General features: G+C 40.9%; 1 protein-coding gene across 5 annotated transcripts in view; it reads left to right on the forward strand.

Annotated features, from left to right (window-relative positions):
* TBL1XR1 (TBL1X/Y related 1) overlaps positions 1 to 18,966 on the forward strand; it is a 112,625-nt gene that overhangs the window by 35,092 nt on the left and 58,567 nt on the right. For all 5 annotated transcript variants that reach the window (XM_071566066.1, XM_071566067.1, XM_071566068.1 and 2 more), the window contains exon 2: positions 12,899 to 12,963. The gene's annotated coding sequence lies outside the window, so the exon portion shown is untranslated. The remainder of the gene's footprint in view (positions 1 to 12,898; positions 12,964 to 18,966) is intronic.

Raw genomic sequence — 18,966 nt, forward strand, 5'->3', positions numbered from 1 at the left:
ATTTCCAGCTGTTCCATCGGTGGTTTAGCTTTCTTCAAAGTTTAATGTATTGCTTGAGTATTTCAGTTACCTGAAATTATTCTAGTGGTTTAAGTCAGATTTTGGTTTAGTTGGCCAAGATTTTAAATTGAATTTGAAGTTAAAATTTAAACTCAGTCTTGACCCAAGGCATACCTGTGGAAAACATGCTGGCTCTGAGGTGCTGGTGCTGCTGCTGGGGCTCAGCCCTGCCCAGTGTGGGGGTCAAGGCAGTGCCATCCCAGGCAGTGCTGAGCACTTGGAGCAGAATTTTCCTGAGGGCACTGTCTCTGTGTGTGTGTTTGGTTGGTTTGAAACACGAGGTCCAACCTCTGAACCTGTGCATAGTTGGAAGCTGGGCTGTGCTCTTCCTGCTTTTAGAGATTCAAGAGGAGGTTGGGAGTTAGTTTTGCTGCTTGTCTCTGGCATCCTCCTGTTACTCTGTGGAAAGTGGAAATAGTCATGTGTGATTTCCTGTAATATGGTGTTGCATCCCTGAGTTTTAAAGGCTTTCCTGTGCTTGAAGGATGTCCTGTGTGGTCAGTGCAGCCTTTCCCTCACAGAAATGTGTAGCAGAACACATGCAACCTCTTTATCTGACTCAGCTGTTTTGGGGCATCAGTGAGACACCTGGATTTCTTTCTCATATCTGACTGATGTCACTCAATCTCTTTTTCTCTCAAGCTGAAAATTATATGATACATGACAAACTGTATAATTGTAAAAGCTTTTTTTTATTAAGAGAATAATAGTGCAGATACCAAAAATGCTGCAGTGGGCTCTCTCTCTCGCCAAAACACTGAAGAATTTCAGTTAAACAGTAACCAAAGAATTTTTTTTTGGTAGTGATTTTTTGCAAAGATAAAAAACCCCTAAACAAACCAAACCCTTAAAAAACAAAAAGCCAAAGCTTCTGTGATATTCCTCCTTCTTTCCTGCCGCCCTCCTGGTGTGACTCCATGGTGAGGCACCAGGCAGGAGATGCAGCTGGTGCTGGAACTGGAGATCCTGCCTCCAGTTCCCTTCAGGCACAGTCATTAACTTTTGTTTTATTCTAGTTGGTTATAATAATAAACAGTGTGGTTTAAAATTTACTGTGTGGTATCTGTAGGGGTTTGTATTTTAATCTTTTATAATTCTAAACACATAGTATTGATATCATGGAAGTCTCTGTGTTCTTAAGCAGAATTTAAGTTTGCCATGCCTGAGGTCTGGTTTTTAGGGTCTTTCTGGCCATGAGTAACTCAGCTACTCATCTTGGGCAGTTTTTCTTTGAGAAAGAGAGTGTTGGAGATGCTCCTGTGCACATCCAGGCTGTGAGCAGCAACAGTGAAGTCCTGCTGAATCCTGGTATTTCACTCAACTGAGGGGCTGTAGCAAGGGCAGTGCTGCAGCTCTCTGTTGGGAGGCTTAGGAAATGTCTGTCCTTTAAACTTGATTTATATCATCGTTAATTCATGGTTACCAGTGAGGAATGGTTAATTTAAAAGAGAAGAATAAACCCCCCAGGCGGGTTTGGGTGGAGTGCCTCAGATAGGACTGCTGAAATGACCTCACCAGGTCAAGTCTTCTGGTGACTAAGGATGAGCAGACTATTTGGATCCTCAGTAGTATCTTTCTGGTTTGTTAATCAAAAGAATTTTATATGCTGACTTCAATGTTTTTCCAAGTACACCTCTCTTTCTAAAATGTGTCACATGGGAGGTTTTTACCTGGAGAGTTACATGTGAAATCACATTGTCCCCTTGGCAATGTTGGTCTGTGCTGGCAAAAGCAAATTGCTGGGTTTCATTGCACCACGTTCCTGGAATCCAGGGCTATTTCCTTACCCTTTATGGCTCTATAGCATGTGCTGGGACACTGGAATTTCACACAGGGATGGGAGGCTTTGTGATCAGTTTCATTCATGTGTTACTAACACTTTATGCTGTTGTTGCTTCTCTGGCATGAGATATTTGCACTCTGCTGTAGCTGAATGCCTCATCCCCACTCATCTCTGCCCTGGGAGCCCATGGGGGTCTCTGGCTGGTCCATGCAGCCAGTGCCAGTATCCTCAAAATTTGGTAAGAGTGTTTGGCAAGTGTAATTTTGAGGACTGGCAATTGCCCAGGTCAATTAAGAATTTTGTAGTAAAGTCGTTACAGACTGAAGTAATAAAAATTAACTTCATGTGAAGGCTAAAATAAATGAATGTAGTTTCAAATCAATTTTTACTGCTTTACAGAATGGTATTAGGAACAACAAGATAAAACTAGTGAAGTTTTCTGAATCATTGTGTTAACAAATTATTTAGTTAAAATGCCTCAAGGAAATTATCTTAACTTGGTGAAAGAACAAATAGGACTAATTGCTCTCAAACTTAGCTTGTTTAGTCTGCAAAGTGTTACTAGCAAACTGCATCCTTTTTGTTTTTGTGGGAGGGGGAGTCAGTGTGTCTGTGGTGAGCACACCCAGCTGCTACCACAGTCCCAAAGGTCAAACCAGACTTCTCTGAAAGGGTGTCAAGACCAGTGAAGCAGCAGTATTCCCAGGATAATGTAGCAAGTGGATTTATTTCTGGGTAAAGCTGGTGTTAAAAAAAGGCAATATGTTAAATGGGTCAGAAGTGCTGGTTTTTGAGACATTTTTGTAATTCCAAGATTTTGCTTGTTCCTTAGGCAGTGATAAGAATGATAAGGGACAAGAAAAAATCTGATAAAGGATTGCAGCTGTACAGTGTCATACAACAAAAAATATATATATTGAACCTGGTTTTTATCTGATCTGGTAAACAGTCTCTTCTGAAGTGCAGCAGCTTGTAAACTTGGGTTGTTATTACTTGTGGCTGATGGAAGATGCATCATTATCAGGCTGCCAAGTTCTGTGCATTTATTACACCGTGCTCTGTAGGTTCTGTGTATCTATTAGTGCTAAATACATCTTTTAGTTCCATTTGAACATTCTGCCACTGACTTGGAAAAGCGTGGTAAAAAACATCCTCAAAAAAACAGGGAAGAAAAGTCCTTCACTAGGTGTGCTAAGATAATACCTTACAGTGTTCTGTTTGGAGATGAACCAGACCCCACTATTTGACATGCCTGACATTGAAGGGAGATACTTTTGCCACATGGAGTATTTTTGACAAATATGTCTGATACTCACCTGAGCATTTCCAGGTGTCTCCTTGCTGGTGTGTGTTAGCACGATCACAAAAGAAAATAGCAAAATTTACAGGCCTTCAGTTTGTTCTACACCAGAAAAAAGAACTAAATATCTGTAAATTCAAACAGAAAACAGAGGCATAGATTTTTTTAATTTTATTTTTTAAAAATTCATAGACATTGATCACTTTTGATTTTTAAAAGTGAAAGCTGAGCTAGTTTATGAATGATCATTGAATCTATATCAGAGCAGCAAAAACTGTTCAAGAAACAAGTAATTTCAGTGATGGCAATTATCTGGCATGTCTTAAAATTAAGCTGTGTATAAGTTTTCTATCTTTCACATGTTGAAAAATTAAGGAAATTTTATTTCCCAAAGACCACAACTAGAGGACTTGAGTTTGTTACTTTCTCTGATCAGTCTAGTAGCTCACATTGATAAATGTGAGTTGACTTAAACATGCAAAAAGCCCCAAACCCACCGGGTTCTTGAAGCCCTGACAGCAGTCGCAGAGAATTCTGAGGGTGTCTGCAGAGGCAGAATTCGGTAAACGAAATTCTCAAATAGTGAAATCCTATCCCCAGCCTATTCTGGTTTGAAGGAGATTTGCAGAGTGAAGAGCTCAGCCAGTTTCAGATTCCTGGTGTGAAACAATCAAGATAAGAATCAAAAAGTAAAGATAGGGAAAAGCCCTGTTAGATCAAAAGCTCCACCCTAATCTTTCTGCTTAGGCAGAATTACTCCTTCCAGAGTCCTTACTACTCTTGCTTAAAATAACAGCAGCCCCATGGCACAGCCTGTTTCTCATGATCAGTCTTGAGATGCATGATTTTGTTTTGGGCAAGCTTTTCCTGGTTATTTAAAATGTGTTTCCAGCTACCCAGTCTTCACTGGATAGACCTAAATCTTTTCTTGCCCTTGACATTTGCTCCTGTGAAATTGCTGTGTCTCCTCCTGGTTGGAGATGTTACATACTTGTACCTGAGACTCGCCCTTTAACAAACATCAACTATTTTTTCCCACCTTTTTAACTGTTTGCAAAGCAGTGTAGGTTATCTAATCACACTTCCACTTGTTCGTAGGGTAAACACCTGCTGTGTGTTGCTCTGTACGTGTAATACATTAATTCAAAGGGGCTATAAATTGAACTACACAGCTGCAGTGACCACAAGAAATTCAACAGAAAATATTTGCATTGAAACAAAAATACTGACTTACTCATTTTGGCAACAAATTCAGTTTGCTAAGGGATTTTTTGCATTCATTTTCAATAGGGAAAAACCTTTTCCTACAGTAGGAAACCCCAACACCATTGAAGTGTTAATTAACATAGGGAACAGTATTTTTAGGAAAATCTTTCATTTTTTTTATTTCAGGTTAGATCACTTAGGTCTGTTGGGGAGGTACATAGTTTATTAGTTCAGCTGTGTACATGTAGCTAAGCCTCTCTATTGCTTTGGATAGACTTGAATAAGGGCACTGTTAGGTTTTTATCAATTAATCATAGCTTAGGGATGCTCTTTGTGAGGCCTCTCTACTGTGGTTTCATTTCCTGATGCTCATCAGATCTTTTGAATATGCTGTCATTGATGAATCAAATGTACGTTTTCCTTGGTCATGCTTTAGTCCTGCTGTTAACAAAACAAAAAACAAATACAAAAGCAAAGAACAAGCAGCATTATTATATTTGTTTAATGCTGCTGTTGATTAATGACTTTAGTGCATTTATTTAAAAAATGTTTTTCTCCTTGACCATGGTGCTAAAGTAAATATTTTGCTGTGTTTTTCTATACTGTAATCTCCGTATTTTTTGGGACAGGTTTTGATGTGTCCTATTCTGTGTACAAGTCTAATATTGATGTAACTGTTTTGCTATTCAGTCAGTGTGACATACAAAGAGCTCTAGTATGTAAACAGCTTGAAAAGACAACAGAATAATATATATTTTATACCGTAATGTCTTTTTTTGTTTGTGGTGTTACTCATACCTGGTACATCATTCCATGTTTCCTGTGAGCTTTTTGTGCTGGGATGCCCATCCAAGGCCCCTGGCATTCCTTGGAAACAGCTGTATTTTGGTGGTGGAGCTGTGGGGCAGTGCTGTTCCCGTAGTTGGTACCTCTCAGGGCTGTGCTCCCTCTTCCTTTCTTGAGCCACTTCTGTCTTCCTCTTACCCTGCAGTGGGATGCTGCAGGACCTGCATGGTAGAGAACTGTTGATTTTTTTTTTAAGAGAAAAGGAAGTGTTGAGAGCACCCAACTGGAAGGGGGTAGATGGGAAGTCTCCTCATGCAATAGCAATTAGGTCTTGTGTAGGATGTGACTTGAGCATAAAACTAAACCAAAGCCTTCAAGTGAGCCCACACCTCTGAGCTCAGAAGGACACTAACCAGATTATTTGGGATCAGCTGTGCTGTCTGTCTGCCCTCCATGTTTTCAGCCCCTGCTGCAGGGCTGTCTTACCTGCTTGTGAGGCAGGAAAGCTTTTCATGGTAATGAGAGGCACAGGCTTTTCCCCCACATCCTCATCTGCAATTTGTCACGGCTCAGTAACTGCTGTGTAAGAGTAAGTTGTCCTTTTAGCAGGGGTGGCTGGAGAGCCAGTGCGTGAACAAGGGCAGCTCTCACTGGTAGGGTTTAACTTCTTGTGAGTCAGAGCCCTCACATAAGGATGCCAATTACCCTGTTAGAGAAATGATGGGGGCATGGCAAGGGCAGAGCCAGGTGGTTTGTAGGGAGGGTAGTATTGTCTACTGGTGGTTGGTAGTGGAGATACGGAAAAATGGAAAAAATCCTTGTGTTGTTTGGTCTCGGACAATTTGTGTGCTGCTTAGTCACAGGGTTTACCTGTACAGAAGTAACTTAATCTGAAGGTTATTTGTGTGAAAATATAACCAAGACACAGTATTTCTGTAGAAAGGTGGTGCTACTGCCTAAGTACATTGTGCTTCAGATGTCACTCAGTTTTGAAAAGTTCCAGGGGAACTGAGAGTGGTCTGTAAGCAGAAGCGCAGCAGGTTTTGTTAGCCAGTATTTTTGTGGGGGAAAAAAAATATTATTCCTTGATGCATTTAATGTATGATTTCAGGGTAATCAGTGTTACCTTTTTTGGCAGTGTCAGAGGCTTATGTTTTTCTCTGGCTTTGCACAAAGTAATAATAGTAATAATAATTTTAGGAAAAATCTGGAACACATTATAAACACCTTATTTTAGTGGAGCTGCATCCCAGGAACATCTGGAATATATGAGCCCAAGCTCCACCATGAACTTCACTTCTGACCTCTGGTGTGACTTAAAAGTTTTCAGAAAAATGTTTTCATACCTGTGGATTTTAAGTGCTTTTGAATATTAAAAGTAACTTCTAATTTTGAGGGCTATTTTAAAAAAACTCTTGGATCCCAACTCTTCAGCTTGTGCTGTTACTTTCACATGCCCAATATCACAAATAAGGTGGATTTTTGAGAGCATCTTGGAATACATTTGATTGGTAAACCTGTTACTTTGCTGCAAGGACAGATACCCTGCCTGGCACTCCTGCAGTGGGTAGATGGAAGGTAACCAGCCTCCCTACCGTGTTCCCAGACAGGGGGAGAGCCACAGCTCCCACACCACTGGGTGTACACAATGTTCAGGGTCAGTGGCCACAGCGGGACGACTTGAGCCTGTTGACGTCAAAGCGTCGGCAAACCCCGAGTCTTGCAGCGGAATCCAAGTTGCATTTTTTAAATGTCCTCAGCAACTCATTAGCTTGGCTTGACAAAAATGTAAGTGGAGCTTTTACTCTGAAAAAATGCCCCATTTTGCCCAAAAAAGTAAAAGTGGTAGTGGTACTGATACTGAGAGAAACACAGCCAGGGCTTGAATGATGGTTACATTAATTGGGGTTGAAAATAACACAGTATTGTCACATCCTCTTGTTATTTTGGGAGATTTCTTTATTTAAACATTTTGAGCCTAGTTCCAAATGTGATGTCTGCATAAAACATGTATCCCACCTTCCCAAAGCGTGCCATGTTTGAGACAGAATTTTAATGAGTTTAATAATTCGAGCTCTTGTTGTGCTTTTGCCCCACTGTAATGATTGCTGCTGCCTGCCATAATCTACCCAGGTTCCTCTGCAAGGCTACCATGAATCCCAAAGCAGAGGCATATATTGCTCTGAAAACAGTATCTGTCTGAAGGCACTGATGAGGCAAAGCACCCTTAGCAGAAGCAGGGAAAGGAAAGAAGGTGATTTTCCCAGGGAAGCAGTTTGAGCTTTGTTCCACATTCCCACAGTGGAGACCAGTTTTAAAGCCCTGGTAACTTTGCAACTATCAGTTCCCTACAAACACATTTCTGTGCTGACAAAAGCAGGTGCTGCCTCAGCTGTGAAGGCTCATCTGAGTTAACAGACTCTGTGTGGGGAAGGGAAGGGTTGTCCCCCAGCAGCACATTTGAGTCCATTTAGCAAGCTGGAGCAGCTGGGTTAGTATCGTGGGAAATATGGCTCTTCTACCTTGAGGAAAGGGAATGGAGAAATAAAATCTAATTATTTTTTCTTTTTTAAGTGCTATATTTTGTTTGTGTCTTGGTTCAGTTTCTAGGTGTGTATTTGAAATCTGTGGTAAACATACCAAGAGTGAGGGTGGCCTCTAAACGCTAAACATCAGATATATCTTTTTTTTTGTTTAGGAAAGGAAAATTTTTTTCTCTCCTGCCAGTTTGAGGTGAGTCTGCTGAGAGCACTCAGGTTGGCAGGGTGTTTTCTCCGATTAATCTTGCAGTGATGAATTTAAATTTAAAACTCAGTTCTAGAACACAGTCACAAAAATCATTTGTCAGTATGCTACTGTTGTTATCAATCATCATGTCTACTATTTTCAGAAAAAACCTCCACAAATTGGGAACCACCTGGAATTTTCACAGGTGGGCTGCCATCCTGCAGGCAGCAGTCTGTGCACAGGGGGTTTTGTGGCTGCTCCAGAGTCCCTTCATGGAACATTCAGTGTTTTGAGTAATAACTGTTTATGCTCTTTCTCAGTCTAGGCTGGGTTTAACTTCATTCTCTAGGATCTTTTAACTTCCAGTTTATGTGAATCGGATTACTTACTAATGAATTTCATTTAAATGCCTTGCAAGTGCAATGGGGCTGCAGCACAGCTCGCCCTCTTCCTTCCCAGTGGTACCAGCTGATTGGTATTGACAAGATTACTGGGCTGCCTTATGGGTTTTTAATGGAGCTGGCTAAGGTGGTTTCCTCTCCAGCAGTTCAGCTTCCTTCCCTTTCAGTGGCCTGTGAGCCATTTGCTGTGAGTGCCTCAATTTTTGACTGTTGTAGAAATTGGTGTTTTAACTTGTATATGGCTGATACAGCATTCTTTTTCTCTGGTCTGCTTTGTCCTGTGTTTCTCATTGCACAGAGGATTCTGTTTCTGTGCACTTCTGAAGAGTGATTCGTGTATCTGGGTAATCTTTTCTCCAGTGCAGTGCTGTCTGCTTACCCAGTTCTTACTCTTTAATCCCCTCAGATACCTTGCTTTGTTCTGACTGTTGGCTCACATACATTCATAGACATACAGGTGCTTGTCCTGTGAAAGAAGATTTCTGCCATGTGGAAAGCTGTGCAACTCTAATATGATATGAATGTACAAGTCAAGCATTTCTCCTTTGAAATATCCAGAAAGCTTATGCCAGGTTTTTCTGTATTTCTGATGTAATAAAGGTAAAAGACAGAACAAAGGTCAGGAGACACAAGTTTTTCAATTTGCACAGAAAAGCTGTTTCAGACAGTTTAGGAATGTGGGTGAATATTTTTGGGCAGGTGTTGGATACTTTCAGTGTTCCCAGGTGAGGCTTCTTGTAAAATACCCTCCGTGATGCTCCTTTCCATCCTGGCATACTCCCAGTGCTGTGCCACTCCGTTCTTCCAGAGTCACCTACTGGAGCAGCCTGTGTGCTGTTTTGTCAGTAGGAACCTCATTGCTACCTACTAATTGCAGGTGATGACAGTTTTTCACAATGTCTTGTGTGTGATGCTGATTTCCACCCTCCTCCCCCATGTGTATTTGTTTCTCCTGAATTTTCTGAATTGGTACTTGTCTCCATTCAGCTTCCCTGTTAGATCTGAAAAGCAGATGTTATTGTAGAAGTGCTGAATTGCTTGAAAAAATTGCCATACGTCACTGTGGAACTGTGATTAAAAGAAATAACTTTGGTTTGCTCTGTTCATGTTCCAAGCACGACCGTGGTAGATGCACCGCTAGTTTTGTATGTGCCTATTAACCAAATGAAAGGAAGGATTCAATGGAGTCATTAGTTTTCAATTTAGGCTTTTAAAATTATTGTCTGATGCTTTTTGCAGCCTGGTTACTGAGGGAAATATCCAGGATTTAGTTATTTTTAATTCTGTTTTGATTGGGACACTTTTTCCAGATCCTGAATCCAGATAAAAGCAGAATACTTGAGGATAATTTTGAAGAAAAGATATTGTGTCCTTAGAAGACACTCGTAATTCACAAAGCACAACATCTAATGACTAAATTTGTTGTTAGAGCTCAAATAGTACCAAAATCTCAGAAAGTAATATGAACAGTGTGATCCTAAGAGGATTAGAAGAGAAACACAAGTGCACAAGTTCAAATGGCGAGCGGGAGCAACCTGAAGCTCACACAAAAAATGCAGGTTTAGCTGTAGCACAAACCCAGTGTAATGGTTGGGGAGGAGAAAGTAGCTCGAGTGGTGGCCTTTCTGGAACAAAATGGCTAAACATTTTTGCATAGTTTTTAGAGAAACCCCTGCTTTGTACTGATTGTGTTTGGGAACAGGTAAGGAATAACATCAGTGTACACCTGAGCTGTGTGTTTATAAACACATTTGTCACTTTGTGGTTCCTGGGTTGTTTTTATCTGTGGTTTCCTTTGTACCACACAATTATTACTTGGTTGATACCAGCAGCCCAGTCTGTGCTGTCAGCATGGATTGGTATTTCCCTCTTTGGTAGTTGGTTTGGCATGTTGGTTTTGGCCCTGCAGGTGGGAACTGCGTGTCCTGTACAACCTGTTTGCCTTGACCTCGGTGTGCAGACTCTGGCCTGGAGTTTATGGCCTCAGGATGCTCTCTGAGATGATGCTGGGTGTTGTACTGAGTGCTTGGGCACAGTGTCACAGAGGGACATGGGCATCAGGGGTGTCATTCAGTGCAGAGGGAGCTGGTGTGTGCAAGGCTGGTGAGCACTGGAGCGAGCAGGTCAGTGCACACACGGCAAAATTGTTTTTCTTTTTAAGTTGAAGAGAGCAGCCTTCAGTCAGTGTTGAATTTGTTAGTTATCAGGCAGTGGCGAACTCCAAGATAAGGGAACCAAACTCACAAGCTACTATGCATTCCCCAGACGTGCTTTATCAACTTCAAGGGCATCTGGTGGATTATTTTTAAGTGTCACATAGTGTAGCAGTTACTGCACCTGGGCACCCGTTTAAATCACCGTAACAGGTCGGAATAGAAAGGCAAGAGATGGTCTAAAATCAATAAATTATAACTGTCACCTGCACTATTTCAAGGTGCATGCCAAAATTCAGCAGGATAAATTTGGAATGAAAAAAGCTGCTGCTGAGGCATTTGTACTTGGTGCTTGTTTCTGAAGAAGGACGTTGCAGAGTTTTCTAAATGTTTGCATGTCATTTCCAGCGCCCTTATTTAAAATTGGAGCCTACAACCAATTAACGTTGAGTGAGGAAGGAAGCGAAGCCAGTGAACCCTTTCTTTTCTCATTCTCTGCTCTCTTGAGTCTTTGCTTCCAGCTCCTTTCCGTGTCACTGCCCTGTTAGATACAAAGCGAAGGATGAGAAGCCTCTTCCACGGATCAGGCAGAAAGGTTTCCCTGTCTGGCTTCGACGATAAGTACTGCACTCAAGATTGCACAAGGGCACAGAGGTGTTGGAAGGAGACAGTTTGGGCAGTGTGTACCAAAGAAGGCCTGTTTTCATTGAAGGAAATGGTTTATGTTTGTGCAGTCATCCTTTTATTTATGTTTGCCATGTTCCTTCCCAAATGAAATAACCCAAACCAAGCATCACACTGGAACAGGGAGCAGGGCCCTCCTCTCCTTTCTCTGCACACAGCTTTTGTAACGAGTGAGACTGATTTCAAAAGAATGGTGTTTTGTTCTGGTTTTAGAGAAAACTCTTGTTATAAGCAAGTAATGTTTTTATGAGGTCTGCGGAACGAGGTGTTAAGGCTTTCTCTTCTCTGCTGTTCTGCAGCTCTGGCTGTGGAAAAACAAAACTTTCTGAGTAGCCTTGCACAGGATACTGTGCCTCTTGAGAAATGGAGATTTCCTCAGCCTATTTACATAATTTCTTCAGCACCGGCACAACTAAGCAAAGAAATAAGAGCATGTTTGCAAATTCTTCCAATTCCCAGCATTCCTCAGCATCCTCTGCAGTGCCTCTTGCATGCACTGTGAAGGTGACGTTTCTGCCTGCTGTGTGGGATCTTCTAAGAATAAAATAAGCCCAAATGCTGCAGCTTTTTTTTTTTGGCTGGGTCCAAAAATGGCTTTAAAATAAATTATTTCCTACTTGTTGAACTTGAAAATTGTACCTGAGAACCTTATGTTTATCATGAGCCCCAAACCCCATAGTTATTCTTTAGTCACAGTAAAAGTTTTTTAGCACAGGTTACAGATGCTTTGTAAAGAGTTTAATCTAAAAATAGTCTGATAATACTTTATTAGTCACCCATGTCCATCTGTCACCCTTCCTGCTCTTTGAGTGGGCGATTAGATTATGTCCTAAAGAAAAGTCGTCTGGCAAGTATTTGTATGGAGGGCAATATTAGAGTGAATACAAATCATTTGTCATTGCTGAATGAAAATGGGCGTTGCAGTGGATGGACGTCCAAATCTTTTAGCTTATACTTAACTATTTTATTGTTAGATGCATAAAATTATTATTGACACAGAGTGAAAATTACTGAAATGTAGGAGAGTGTGGATTTGTTTGGATGATGGTTTTGCTGAGGTTCTGAAGGTGAGCAAGATTTCTCTTGACTATTGCACTGGGAAGATTTCTATTATGTACATGTTGTCAAATGTTGCCAGCAATTATTATGAGCTAGATTTTTAATTACTGAGGTCACTGCAGGAGCTGGTAACTGGGCACACAGGCACACCTGTGTACATAAACGGAGTTATTTAGTGCAAGATGTGTTTGAAAAACAGATTTATTTTTCTTTTACTGCTTCACAGTGGATATAACCATTTTGGATGTCAAACCACTGGAATGTTGATTTTTGTTTGGGGCTTTTCAGAGTGTTAAGGTGTTGGTAGCTGAGGTTTATTTCTAGAAGAAATTTGCCATGGGCAGAAGATACTGCAAGTTGCCTTCCAGAAGCTTTTTCCAGAGAGCTAAAGCAAAATCCAGACATCAGGGTTGTTTTGTTTGTGTGTGCTCCTGCTGAATGGGTGCGACTGTCTGGAGGTCTGATGGTGCAAGTGCTCATTCAACAGGCCTGTTTGTTCCAAGGTCTGTGTTTCGGGCTCCCTGCAGGAGCCGTGTGTGATGTGGGGACTGACAGGATATGTGCAAAGCCCCAGCTCTGTGTGCTCTGCTGTGCCCCACTGCTCTGCCCAGGGCTGTGCAAACTCACTGAGCAGAGCAGGCTGCAAGGCCCCTCTTGGATAACTTTTTTTATTGTGTGTTAACACCACTGTTTTCAAAATAATAATGTTTCTTATTTCATCTCCTTATTTCCTTGTCAGCATCACCCTTCTGTGGCAAGAGGCGCCCGAAAGGAAAACTTCTGCATATCAATGCACTGCCAGTGGTAAGTACCTTTTTAACTAACTGAAGGTGGTGTTCCTTCCTGCACACATGCCATTAGCACACTTGTATTCAAACAGTAGTTTTAGATTAATTACTTTTCAGCACACGAGTACTGTAATTTTTTAAAGAATATCTATACCAATATGCTGTTTGACAAAAATATTACAATTACACCTGATTTTATCCTGTGGGAAGTAAGGCAGCGTGTTAATACTGAAGCGAGAAGTGTGACTTGACAACTGTGACTTGGTAACTGGTGTTGCTTCCTCTTTTGGCCAAGAGCCTGTTTGGGGTGAGCTGTGGCCAAGCCAAGTTGTTCTGTTGCCCCCACTTGGGTGCAGTTTGTTTCAATACTGTGCAGCTTCTCCTGGAAAAAACCCAACTACTCTGCAGTGGATGTTGCTTCAGCCCATTTGTCACCATAAGATTAGTGAAGTTAACATCTTAGCCTTGGGCTTGGTTGATGCAGTCTTCTTACTCCGTTTCTGGAGTGTTACTGCTCAGTGTTAAAGACTATTGGAAGTTCATATTTTCATATTATCTTTATGGTTTTCTGGTGCTTCCTGATGGTTGTGTGTATGAAAAGCAGAGGTGAGGCCCAAAGGGAAGGACTGGAACTTACTGCTCCAGCTTTGATCAAATAATATAAAACATTTTCTTCTGCAGTATCTTGTGTTGTCACAGTCGAGGTGTGCAAGAATGGGACCTGCAGTATTAGCCTTAAGAAATAAATGGGTAAAATGCCAGTCTGAATTTTGTGTTTGAAGAACCTCTAGATCATTGTGCTCAGAAGTTAAAGGGATGATATTTCAAACCACTTGCTTTGAAAACTCAGTTATGGATGTGAGAGCTGAGCTGAGTTCCTTTGGTTTGCCTGTGGGCATGGTGGATCTAAGGGATATGTAAATATCCACTGTCTTTGCCCCGTGAGGAAAATGATGCTCCGAGAGAGTTTGCTTGGATATACCAGCTTTACTTTGAAAGGCAGCAAACAATTCTGTTCACTCCCAAATATGACAGGGAGTAAATGTAATATATTTGGCACTAAGTAAAGCAAATATGCCTCTGAAATCAGCAGATTTGCACCAAATGTGTATGTAATTTAATAGTCTGATTTTGTTGGGGTTTTTTTGGCTCAGAGTTGATATGTGTAGAGTTTGTATTGATTTGGGATGAATTTCAGCTGGTGGGAACAGATTTGTTGAGTGAAAAATCATCTTGTTTACCTGGTCACTTAACCTGCTATTTCATCTTCTCAAACCTGAAATGAGCTGTACTCTCAGCCTTTTCTAGTATTGCTAAATCTTCATTGTTGTTGTTGACCTTTTTCCAGCAAAAAGCTACTCTGATTTCTTTTTATTTTGTAGTAGTTGAATGTTATTTTAGTTATGATTTAAGATACCACACTGTATTAGTGCTTCTCTTAAAAACATGACTCATTTCATATTAACCTAGTCCTTATACTTCATAAAATTTTAAAATACTGAGAGACTGTACTTGAAATGTTACTGCGTTTTGTCCTAATTTTCCCCCTACAAATTATATTAGAAATTCAGAATTGCACAGTCTCAAGGGCATGGTAGTTGTTACAGTTATCGTAAAACGTGCTCAACTGTTACTTGTAGTGAAGTGAAGTACTCCCCACCCTTTTCTTTAAGTGCTGTTTTTGTGCTATTAGTTGTATTTTATTTATTCGAGAGATTTCTAAACAGTTACTCACCTCTAATTAACTTTGAAATAGTTTGAATGTAGATTAAAGAGACAAGCTAGACATGTTCTTCATCACTGCAAAAGTAATCATAACTTAATCAAACACTTTTAAAGGGTTTCATTATGATGGTTTTTCTCTCTGATGTGTGTAAACAAAATGTGGGCCAGAGGTTGCTGAAAAAGCAATTTGTGTACATCTCCCTAACAGAACTTGGTTTAACTTGGCTGCTCATGTCCAACATATACATTTGAATAAGAAATTAATTTCTGTTTTCCTTGAGAAATGATAGTAACATATTTGATCATTTTTTAATCCTGATTGTCAGTTCCATTTCTCAATAGTAAAAATACAAAGTAAAACAATTTACATATCCTCTTTTGTTTTTTTCTGAGATTTTCTATTTTAGAAGGAATTAAAAGAAGCTTATTTTTTGCAGCATGGATGCTGCATAACTGATAACCAAACAGGGTAAAATACCAGTTACTCCTTAAAAATACTTTGTAGTTGTTGGCAATTTTTTAAAAAATAAAACATTTATATTGTGATACAGCCTCCTAAAAGGAGTATGGCTGTGTCCAGTGGGTGTAAGTTCTCTTTCCCTTTCTTCCAGACAACTTTAATGTTCCTCACAGTCTTAAGGGAAAGATGCAAAGGCTTAATGAAAAACACCTGTTAAGTGCAGGAAAATAAATGCATAATGCTACTTTTTGTAGGATTTTGAAGGTTCATTTAGAGGCTGATAACTGGGTACTTAATCCACAGTCACAAGGATTAATGAATGTGTTGGAAATAAAAATTTAAAGCCTTGGTCTAAGCAAAAGAGGATGTCAGGATTTCAGCAAAGGCTTTAGCAAATAAATTTTCTTATGTGAGGGATCAGGTCACTTACCCGAGAGAGGTTTTCCATCATACCTTGCAAGGCTTCTCTTGTGAGTTTTGAAAGCAAAACAGTTTGTCTTTCTGTCTCCTACAAGTCGTTGAAGCAGATCTGTGTATGTGCATAAATTTGTGTGGCAATAAATGAGTGTGCTGATCTGTGCATGCATCTCTACAGGCATGTTTGTGTGTATCTCAGTGTATATGAAGGACTGTGCAAACCTCAGAAACTTAGAGAAACGTGGGAGGTACATTTGAGACTCTCATATGGCAGGTTGCTGTGAGGGGTCTAATTTTGCACCCAGAAAGGGCTGCGGAGGAATCAAGCAAGAAGCAACAGGCATGCTGGAAAACACTGTGCCTGGGTTCTCAGCTCCATCTTTTACTACATAGATAGCTTGGCAAACATCAACACCTTCATCAGTTAAAAAGATCTCATGCAGAAGAGGCTAGAGGATGTTATTGTTTATTACAAGCTGCCACAGGCCAAGTCTGACCATAGGCAGTGAGCACAGTGTTACTTATGCTCCAGGAAACCAGTGTCATCCACAGCTAAGGCATGTCCTCAGAGTCCTGGGGGAAATACAGACTAGGGGATTTAAATCCATTCTTTTTGATGCTGTCTGCTTTTAGGTGAACTCACCATACTGTGTTTTGAAGGTGTAACACGCCTATTATGTGTTACATCACCTGTTCCTACATGTAGGAGATGTTACAGAACAGCTCTGCTGGTGCTAAATCTCTTATGCTGGGAATTTCATGGGTGCAATAGTTCAGTGTAATTATCTCCCCAGCAGATTTAATCCAGAAACAGTAGGAGTGCTTGGAGGAGCTGGGGAGAATGAATAAGTCACTCCAAAGAAAGAGGCATTCAGTGAAGGGATTGGAAGAGGCCTACAAAAATTTCCCCAAGACTACATCAACATTTTTTGCTTTGAACCCCTCCATGGTGCCTTCAGGTTGTCCTGTGACCTTACCACTCCTTAGAAGACAGGTGAAGGAATAAATGAATATAACTATTAGCCTGTGGTTCTCCAGCAGGTAACCCATCTAAATGCTGATCTATCTGCCAAGTTAAGCTTCTGCTGGTCCATTTTGTTAAAAGGAAGACAAACAAGGAGACGACAGCAGCCTGCACCCAGAACTGGAGGAGTTTGGTTTGCTGTGGAAGCTTTGCCTCTGCTGGCACCTGCCAAGGACAGCTGGAGGTCTGTGCCATCAGCTCCACGGTTTTTGCACTGGAATTGCAAAACTGGCTTTGTTTCAAGAGGAGCTGAGTGGCATCTCTGCAGTACAAGTGTGTACGACTGAGCGTTTGCAGATGGGCAGCACTTTGTAACATGGTAGAGCTGAAGGTCGGCTGTGATTGTACTGAGAACAGGCATCCCTGCTTTCAAGAGTTTATGAAACTTAACAGTGCTAAAGATGTTGGCCTCAAGAGCCTTGAATAATGGCTTCAGAATAAATAACCCTGCAAGACAAAGGCCCTTACTCTATGAAATACAAATGCATGTGCATACATGTAACTTTGAGTGTGGGAGTAGTTCTTTGGAGATATAAATAAGGAGCACTTGCATAAAGCTAACCAAGCTTGAAAGCACTTTGAACAGTAGGGCCTAAAAGTGCCCATGAAATTTATTGTTGAGGCTGTTGGTTGTAGAGTTTATAGAGTACAGCTTTAAAAGGAAAAAATATTTCTAGCAGTTTCTAAAATAAGTGACAACATGAAACTTTGGACTGTTCTGCCCCTTCTGAAATCGTTGGATGCTGTTTTCAAAGAAGGAAGGTAAAGGGCAATGTGTTTTGTCTGATGATTTGTTGTGGCTGAAAAACTGTATTTCAGAATGTTCATACATCAGTTCTATTTATTGGATCAGCATGAATTAGTTGATCTTGTGGTTTATGTGTGGAAGAGGAAATGCTAATAATGTGATACAGAAGAAAAATTGTGGCGTCTGGTAGGATGCATACTGTGATAAGCATTAAAAATCATATGTACATTGTATTCTGAACCATTTTTGGAAGGGTTTTTGAATTTCCAGTTTCTTTACAGAAGGCAAGTTAAACACCCTAGCAAGATCCCTTTCTGATTTAGAGGCAAAACACCCCTTTTTCTGCCATTAAAGTTCACCAGTGAATTCAACAACTAAACCCGAAATGAATGTCCTTAAAAAGTTAAGAAGTGGTGGTTCCATTTTAAAGTAGCATTTGTCAGAGAACTTTCTCTGCTGGTTCTCTAAGCATTTTACAGTTCAGAAATAAGCTTTGACTAAGAATTCTCGGCAGAATCATAAATATATAATGACCTAAGCAGCCGGGTTTATTTAGCCCCTGGCAGGTGCCCAGTGCTGTGCAAGAGCAGAGGGAACTGGGCCAGTACCTCAAGCTCTGGGGGAACATCCTCTAAAACAGGATAAGGGCCATTGCTGTTCCTTGCCCACTGCCATTCATACACTTTAGATCTTAAATGTACCTGAAAAGAGCACATTTCTGCTGGAGTGGGTTGTCTTCTCTTACAGCTGGTTTACTGTGGTTTTTTCCTTGTTGTCTTCCTCCTGCTTCACCTTCCCTGCCTTGGGTTTTTTCTGTCTTTACTGCTTTATTCTGGTTTTGTTCAATAGATAATGGCAGCAATAGCAGTGCAGTTAGCATGAGATTATATCTCACTTGATCAGCATGCCATCTGCTTTAGAGGAGAGGGAGATTTTATGTTTCTGCTCTGGGTTCATTGCCATATGCCAGTGGTGGAACCTGAAATGACCTTTTTCCTGCTTTATTTTATGAAAGGATTAGAAACACAGTGTAAAATCTTCTCGATGTTGACTAAGTTTGTTGTGTAGTTAACAAATTTGACTCTGTATTAGGTGTCTATGAAGTAGGATGTTGTAGAGAAAACCCAAGGACAGACTCTTTTGTGTCCCAGCACGAGTGTTGCCATCTGGAGAGGAGCAAGGCTTGTTTCACAGAGGACCGTGTTAATGTGTCACTTGTACCATCAGGCCTTGATCCTGGTTTCCTTCTTGTCAACAGAAAGTTGATGTTAGTTCAAGTTAACAAAAGTAAAAGCTGCCCTTAGTCCCAGCAGTGCCGATGCTGGGAGATAGTGGATAGATGTTGCCACAGAACAACAGGAAGTCTGTAGGCAGGAGGGAATGGCACTGACAATGCTGACTTTGATTTACTCAGGAGAAACTGAGCCCTGTTGGCCTCCAAAGACCAGGGACCTTGGTCTGTGTGGCCCCAGCATGGATGGCAGGTTGGGAAGCTGCACTTGCATCCCAGGTCTCTGGGTCACCAAATGAACAGAAACTGTGGTCAGTGGGTTAGTGCACCTGTGTCTGTGAATAAAGGTCATGTGTGTGTTCTTGCTGTAACTTAGTGAACAAATATAAGAAACTATTCAAGGCAAGGGATCTG

The sequence above is a fragment of the Pithys albifrons genome, chromosome 11 (genome assembly GCF_047495875.1).
Source record: "Pithys albifrons albifrons isolate INPA30051 chromosome 11, PitAlb_v1, whole genome shotgun sequence".
In the NCBI taxonomy this organism is placed as follows: domain Eukaryota; kingdom Metazoa; phylum Chordata; class Aves; order Passeriformes; family Thamnophilidae; genus Pithys; species Pithys albifrons.